The following is an 8755-nucleotide window of genomic DNA, read 5'->3' on the forward strand; positions in this document are numbered from 1 at the left end:
TATCTGCCTGCCTGCCTCTGGCACGTTCACAGCTGCTGTTGCGCTCTTGGCTTTTTCTGTCTAGAGGTCTCCCTGCCTCCACCCCTCTTTTTTCCCCCTCTCTCTCCCCAGATGTCTCAGTGTTTATGTGGGAAAGCATGTTCGTACAGCCTGTTAGAGACTTTCGAAGTCATGCCTTCCCCTGCAGCTTTGGGAGTCCACCATGTCTAAGCAGTGTGTAAAGGGGACTGAACAGGAAGGTGTATTTTGCATTCTCCGGGTAGAGTTGCTAAATGCAACTCTGGGTTTCCCCTGGCACTGTTCTCTGATTTGTGAGCATCCAAAACTCAGGTCCTTGCCCTCAAAACAACCATCAGCAGCCAGAATAATGCAAATGTGCAATATGGCTGAGTTCCAGCTATGGAGGAGCAAGGGTGTTTTACATTTTCTTGTCCAGTGAAAATCCTCCCCATTCCTGCAACCTTGGTGCCTCCAATTTAATGATGTTCCATTACCTGGAATTTGGGGTGTGTTTCTCTTCTTTTTTTCCAAAACAAATTCAAGCAAAGACCAAATGCGAGTGAGTGATCTCAGATAATGAACTGCCAAGGCTCGTGACAGATGCTGTCCCACCATCAAACCAGCATGCGTCAGTCCGTGCTGGTCACCACTGCTTCTTCCTGTGGTCAAGCCAGCCAGCCCAACTCCCCTGGGGCTGGGAGGGCCCTTAAAGCTTCAGGATAATATTGGCAAATGTGTGCACCTCCCAGCTTTAAAAAGAGGTTTTTTTTTTTTTTTAAATAAAATTAATTCATGCAATCTACTGCATTTGCACTCTAATCCAATAGTCAGACCAGGACACACCTGAAAGGCTGAATCTGATGTAGCTTCAAAAGGTGTCAGAGCAATCACATACGTAGGATGGGGAGCGTGACTGCCCTAAAGGTAAATCTTCCTCCTGGAGGAAGCTGACAGGAAATGCCCTGCCTAGAACAAATACTCTTGCTGCAGGGATTTCTTGCCATTTTCATTTTTAGAAACCAGAAAAACATGGCATGTAAAAAGGGCCCCAGTTCTAACCATCTTACTCATACCTGGCCACAGGCAAAACTAAGAAATGGGCCAGGAAGGTAAGGCCAGGTTTTCAGCCCCTGTCTGCACCAAAGGTAAGGACCCAATCGGTGCCACCCCACTCCTCAGCCCAGGGTAGACTAAAGCAGCTCTGGAGCACATGCATTACTGAAATCTCTTTATACAGGACAGCAGAGCAGAGAAATCAGAGAAGTATGTCATGGAGTCAATAGAATAATCGTTACAATAGTAGTAATGGCCACTAGGATTCTTGTCCTACTTCTGCTCTTTATAGGCTTTGTGACCTTGGGCAAGTCATTTACGTTTTCTCTTTGTTCACCTGTAACATTGTAACACTGTCATAATTATCTATTCTGCCCTTGTCCCAGGCTGGTCTTAAGAGCAGGATGAAGCCAGGCACAGTGCCTCACGCCTGTAATCCCAGGACTTTGGGGGGCCACTTCGGGTGGATCACCTGAGGAGTTCGAGGCCAGCCTGGCCAACATGGTGAAACCTCATCTCTACTAAAAATACAAAAAATTAGCCAGGCGTGGTGGCGGATGCCTGTAATCCCAGTTACATGGGAGGCTGAGGCAGGAGAATCACTTGAAACTGGGAGGCGGAGGTTGCAGTGAGCCGAGATCGCGCCACTGCACTCCAGCCTGAAAAACAAGAGCGAAACTCCATCTCAAAAAAAAAAAAAAGAATCAACCCAAATGTCCATCAGTGACAGACTAGATTAAGAAAATGTGGCACATATACACCATGGAATGCTATGCAGCCATAAAAAAGGATGAGTTCGTGTGCTTTGTAGGGACATGGATGCAACTAGAAACCATCATTCTCAGCAAACTATCACAAGAACAGAAAACCAAATACCGCATGCTCTCACTCATAGGTGGGAATTGAACAATGAGATCACTTGGACACAGGAAGCGGAGCATCACACACCAGGTCCTATTGTGGGGAGTGGGTAGGGGAGAGGGATAGCATTAGGAGATATACCTAATGTAAATGACGAGTTAATGGGTGCAGCACACCAACATGGCACATGTATACATATGTAACAAACCTGCATGTTGTGCACATGTACCCTAGAACTTAAAGTATAATACAAAATTTTTTTAAAAAAGAACTGGATGAGATTGTATGATCGAAGTTTTTTTGAAAAGATAAAAGTTTATTTGTAACCTATTTACAATATTTATTCTTATTAAGACTACTTAACACCAAATAGGTATTTCAAAACAGGTACCACACCTAAATATTATACCTGTGGACAATATCTTAGTTATCTACTGATGACTAAATATGCAGAATCTGATGGGTGCATCTGTCATGCTGTATTTTTCTTGTAATATTCCAAACTGTTACTGGGGATATGCAAATAGCCTCACTGCATAAAACCCATGATCATGGCATTTGGTAAAGTGGGCTTCTACCTCGTGATGTGGTGTAGTTTCAAGGGTCCCTAAGGAGTGCTCTGTACAACTCTGAGTGGGTGGTACAAGTCTTTAACTAGAACACATAAAAATTATATCTATTCTCATGGAATGCAGCTATCTCTGTGATTTGTGAGTAGGCTGCTCAATGAGTTCAGAAAAACATTTCCCTTCAGCTCCAGCTGGCGAGATGTCAAGATTGAAAAACACATTTTCTATCTCTCCTTCTTGCCCCAATTGGGATAGATGACCCTAATTCTCACCACCCCATTTCCTTAAGCCATTAGCAGTGATTGAATCTCTGCCCATCCCAGTGAGCCTCATACAGATGATTTTAATGCACAGAAGCACCCATAATAGAGAGAACTATGTTGTGAAACTTCAAATTTACTTTTAATTCCATCTTTGACAGACCAAATTGAAGCCGTGCGTTATACTTTGATATGGCCACTTAACGCTAGCTGGAAATTCAGGCCCCCTCCAGTTTGTAAAAGTTTTCCTCTCCCATTAGCCTCAGATCAGACAGAGGCATCTCCTTTTCTATCTTAATGGCTTTCAGTCCACAGAATGAGTTCGTCTGGCCTGGGAGAGGGTATGGAAAGAACAGTCAGAAGCTAGTGTCCCTGAGGAATTGGGGATCCAATAGTAGAGATGAGACAGCGCAGTGTCCTCTTACTGGGCATGCATTCACCATGCATTTGTTAAGTACTACGGAGCAAGGAAGGAGTTTCAAGAGACACACAAATACATCACAAGCAAAATTCACTCATTCTTAACTGACCAGGCATCATTTATTCTGCTATATGTTTTTAGAGAAAGAAAAGTTAATAACAGCAACATCACTATTGATTATTATCTCTCTTTATCCTCACAACAAATCCATGAGGTACCTATGATCCCGATTTTATAGATGAGGTAATGGGAGGTTTAGAAAGATTGGGTACATTGCCCAATATTCCACAAGTATTCGGTGGCAGAGCAAAATTCTCACACTAATTTATCTCCTAAGTCTTTACTCTTAACCAGTACACTTGGCTGCCTTGCAGAGTCAGGGAACCATTGAGAAGTTGAGGTTTGAATTGGCTCTTGAAGGCAGTCTATGGTTTGGATCACCTTGGCTTGAGGTGAAAGGAGAGGCAGTGTCATTCAAACTGTCTAGATTATATCCCCAGAGCTTGGAACACTGCCTAGTATATGGTAGAAGCTCAATATCTATTGAACGAATGAATGGGTGGATGGATGAGAAGAAGCATCAATAGAGTCATAGAGATGGGGTCAGAGTCATGGAAATGGGACCAGAATGGAGAGCAAGGGCTGAGAAAGGGAAAATGAGAACCTGGAATGGAAAGAGAAGTCAAGAGACCAGTTTGAAGCACAGTGTTCATTCTGGTTGGGAGTAGGAGTTCAGGTCACCTAAACCTGATGGATCACTTGATGGAAGGGTGAGAAGTCTGGATTTCGTTCTATGGATTGTTGTCAAGTTAATTTCTAAAGAGATGCCCAATAAGGTGAAAGCCATGATTTAGAAGGATTAATCTGGTTCTGACATGCAGTGGGGGCTAGAAGTGGAGGGACCAGAGACCATGGGACCAGACAATGAGCGTATTGATCAGGTGAGAGCACAGCGGAACATGCCTGGGAGGACCTGGGGGCTCTGATTGGGAAGCTAGGGTAAGAGTCAAACACAGACTTGTGTCTTCATTAAAGAGACAAGAGAGTTGGGCATCCAATTATGACTGAATCATTTACAGCAAGTAGAGGACAGCAGGGAAACATACAAGCTATCTTCCTCACAAGAGCACCTAGATACAGAGATCTAGAGATTTGAAAATATTCAGCTCAGTCTCACTACACAAATAATAATTACTTTAAAAGTTCTTGGTCATCAGGCCAAAGGAATCAGTCACTGGTCTAATAAAATGATTACAAATGCTTTTAATGATCTTCATTGGCCTAGAGAAAAAAAACCCTCAAATTAGAGCAGTTCCTTCCTCAAACTTAGGTGCATCCTCTTGCTAGTAAGAGTCAAGATCCGTAAGGCAGCCCTTACATGAAAACTTCCCCAGCCACATGGCAAACTTTGGTGAGAACAATGGCAGAGCACACTCCTTTTCAGGAAGTATCACAATGAGTTCACACCAGGTACACAGAAATGAGTGGTTCACAAATATATGCTGCCTTGACTTACTAGTAACTGAGAGAGCTTCCTCCTTATGTCCTAAACCAAGTTGACACTTAGCTGCTTCCATAAATGCTCAAAGAATGACTGGAACTCCAAACATTTGTGTTCCAACATCAGTACTCAGACTATACTTTGATCACATACACCCACAGGGATTTTGTCTTTAATAAATACACCTAAAACAATAATAATAATAAAAAGAAATGCACCTTACGGTTGTTGGATGTTGGTAGTGTTCTATGATCTGAAGAGGATTTGAAACTGCATATATTTAGCTGTCCATCCAATCATTCAACGAATGTTTACTGTGTGCCTACTACAAACCAGGCACTGTTTATGGCACTAAAAATATGTCAGTGAATAACACAGGCAATCCTGCCTTTGTGGAGGTTACCTTCTAGTAGAAGGAGACAGATAATAGCTAATAAACATAACAAATAAGTAAATTCATAGGTTAGAAAGTGATATGTGCAATGAAGAAAAGCAACAGAGTGTAGAGGCTGGGTGTGATACCACAATTTTAAATAAGATGGTCAAAGCAGGCACTGATTAAGATGTGACATTGATGAAAGACCTGAAGGAGACCATTGTCTATGTTGCTACTTATACTTACATTTAAAGTCCTTCCTAAAACATCAGACTTAAGGCAAAACCAATGCATCAGCTTATATCTGGTATAAGCAGAATTGGGGACTTGCCCTCTTATCATGAAACTAATCAGACACGTTTTATCCATTTGCATTTAATAACAAAAGCAATTAGAAAACCTAATTTTCTGAGGCAGAATGTGTTAAAATACCATCCCCCAAATCCTTTTGGTATAACAAAGTTCCCCCTATTAAAACTCTGGCCCTACTTGTTGGTGCCACTCTCTCTCTCAAGTACCATTCTTTCTCTGAAGACAATAACAACTGCTCTCTTATCAAGATTAAGAACAGAAACCAAATTTTTGTAGGTGATAAATAGCCAACAGCGAGTCTAAGCATTAATCCAGTAGTGTATGAATAAGTTATGAACATTCTCTTTGCCAGAAAAACAATCAGCTGTCTCACTGCTCACCTATCAGCGTTTATTTCCTACTAGGTACTATATTTATGGCTCCTATCTAGAAAAAAAAGAAGCTGGGAACAATTCAAGCTTAAGTGCATATTGTTGAAACTATAAATCTCTATTCCAGATTCTAAGCTATTATCATGTACTTATTTTTAAGACTTTCAGATTCCAGTGTTTCTCAAATGTAGAAAATTATCTTACAAGTCAGCAGGTCAGGGTTTGATCTTGAACAGAACCAGTTTAGAGAAAGTTCCCATGGGGAGCTTTCAAGATTCCTGAAATACAACACATGTCTGAGAAAGTAGAAAGTCCACAGCAAGTTTCTGTTACATGGATTACAACTGAGTTTGTGAGTGGTTGGTGTTGACTGCTACTAAGTGGCCTTGCTCAAAGATTCTTCCCCAGGCCTCATGTGGTGGCTCATGCCTGTAATCCCAACATTTTGGGAGGCCAAGGTGAGCAGATTGCTTGAGCTCAGGAGTTCAAAACCAGCCTGGGAAACATGGTGAAACCCTATCTCTATAAAAAATACAAAAAATTAGCCAGGCATGGTGGTGTGTACCTGTAGTGAGGTGGGAGGATGGCTTGAGTCTGTGAGGTGGAGATTGCAGTAAGCTGAGATCGTACCACTGCACACCAGCCTGGACAACAGAGCCAGATCCTGTCTTAACAAACAAATGAAGATTCATCCCCAACACCACCCCACGTGTCTACCTCCTGCCTGCATGCCTCTGGCTGCTCAGCTGTCTGCACTTCTGACTTTGCTCAACACAGCTCTGGCCTTTGCCAATCATGAGCTGCCAAGACTAGAGTGTGTGGCTGAAACACTCGAACACTCATGTGAAAGAAACTCAACTTCTGCTTTTGGGTAATTTGCTGACAGTTGCTTTATTTCCTTTTCTCCTGTTAAGCAATTCTGTTTGCACAGAAAAATATAATCAAGAAGTGATTTTCTTAAGTAAACACATAAAAGCAATGATAATAAACTAAATGATGACAAACTTTTACAGAACCTACTCTGTGCTCAGAGTACACACTTGGCAATGTGTTGTGAGCCCTTTCAGAAGAGAAATGATAAAGAACTTAATTTTTTAAAAACTGTCTTTACAAACAAAAAGAGCATAGTTTCACTGTGATTTGAACTGACAAGAAGTACTTCTTGTTTCAGGCGAAAATACTTTGGACCACTAGGCACATTAGGTATTGAAATGTCAGGTTAACACTGAATACTCCTGTTTATTTTCTCCCTCTTTTGGCAGATGCTGAATTCCAAGGCTTGGTTGAGAGCCAATGTATCCTGTTCAAGTACAGCACACGCACACAAAATGGACACTTTCTTTCATAGGAAAGTTCAACATATAAACACTTTCCCTTTGACCTGTCCATTCTCCAGGCTTCATGACTTTCTACATTCACCAAGCAGCCCTGTATCTCACCATAACCTTAACCATCCTCTTTTACTGTGTAGGCAAATTAACTGTGACAAGATGAAGTGACTTTGCCCAAGACCCAAGTACAGGTGTCAGTACCAGACTAGAACTCAGGTCTCTGGCTCCAGGCTAGTACTCTTTTGTCCAAAGTTACGCAAGTAATTAACAAAAGGTGAAATGATTTTCCCTGCTTTCCAGGTTCCAACACCTGGCTTCTCCATCTTCTCTCACCTCCTTCAACGAGAATGTTTTACTGCCATAACACGCATTTGTATCCAGTGTCTCTTTAAAGTCATCTGGTTGAGTGCTGCCTTCCCTTGCATGCAGGGCTGATATACAAAATATTTCACAACTTGGGTGGCCTAGGCACTGACCAATCAGAAGGAACACTGGTTTCCTGCTGGATCGAGGAGCTGGAGGCTCCCTTCCCCCCCTGCAATGGATCCCCTTAGCTGCAAGTGTGTGAGGAAGTCAGAGGAATCCCCGGAAGCCCTGCTTAGAGGCAGTTTCAGAAGGGAAAATTGTGAAGGGCCCAGGCTTCTGTCATTTTTGCACCATATGCACAATGCTTCTTGTTTATTATTCACTCAGCAAGTATTGATTAAGTACCTACAATGTTTAGAACCTTATGGGAAAAACAAAGTCAATAAGACATGCCCTTATGTCCACTTTATTTCCTGGTATAATACATAAGAAATGTACATCAATAGCTATAATTGAAATAGATTATAGCTGTAATTGAAATATAGCCATAATTGAAAGAGCTATAATAGAATGTTGTTTGTTTTTGAAGATAGGTCCAGGAAAATGGGTATGGCAGTTGGAAAAAAAAAAAAAGGATTCTTTCTGGTTATGGATCACAGAAGGCTTCCTGGAGGGCTCGTTTCAGCTGTGGCTCTTCAAGGGTGGGGAGGATTTGGTGAGGAGGAGCTAAAATAGACAAGCAGTCCAGGCTGCGGGAAGAAGATAAGCCGCATTCACAGGTAGGAAGTGATAGGGCAGATAAAGGTGACAGCAGCTGTCCAGCCCGGCTAGACTGAAGAGCACGCTGGTGCACCTGCACAGGTGTCAGCACTGAGTAGGTATAGCAGACAGGTAACAGAGTGGTCCACTGACCACAAGCTCCCCAGCAGCACTCCCAGGCAGCCCTCTCATTTCTACAACTATCCAGGCACCCTTCTCCCTGGTTCTGACCATGCTAGAGAACAAACACGCACTTGCCAAGCAGTGTGAGGGATTACATGCCCTTTCTGGGCTCTGAGGGGCCTGGGAAGAATTGGCGATTGAAGGCTGTGCCCAGAATCACTGCCTGGGAACAGTAGGCATTCTCTCAGGCTGCTTGGAGGCAGCCCAGTGCTGGGTCTGGCTGTAGTCCAATCTGGCTCCTGAGCCAGGATGGAGTATGTGGCAGTGGGCGGTGGGTGCTCCCTAGTTCCTAGCACTGACTCCATTGAGCCTGTAGGTGGGGAAAGGGAGGGTTGGTCAAAGGTAGATGCCAAAAAAGGGGTAAGTCGAGAACACTGGAAGAAGTCGTTTGAGAATAATGAGTGATTCTCAGACTGTTGTAGACAAAATGGAGAAAGAGATAAAAGGTTGCT

The sequence above is a fragment of the Macaca nemestrina genome, chromosome 11 (genome assembly GCF_043159975.1).
Source record: "Macaca nemestrina isolate mMacNem1 chromosome 11, mMacNem.hap1, whole genome shotgun sequence".
Taxonomy (NCBI): Eukaryota; Metazoa; Chordata; class Mammalia; order Primates; family Cercopithecidae; genus Macaca; species Macaca nemestrina.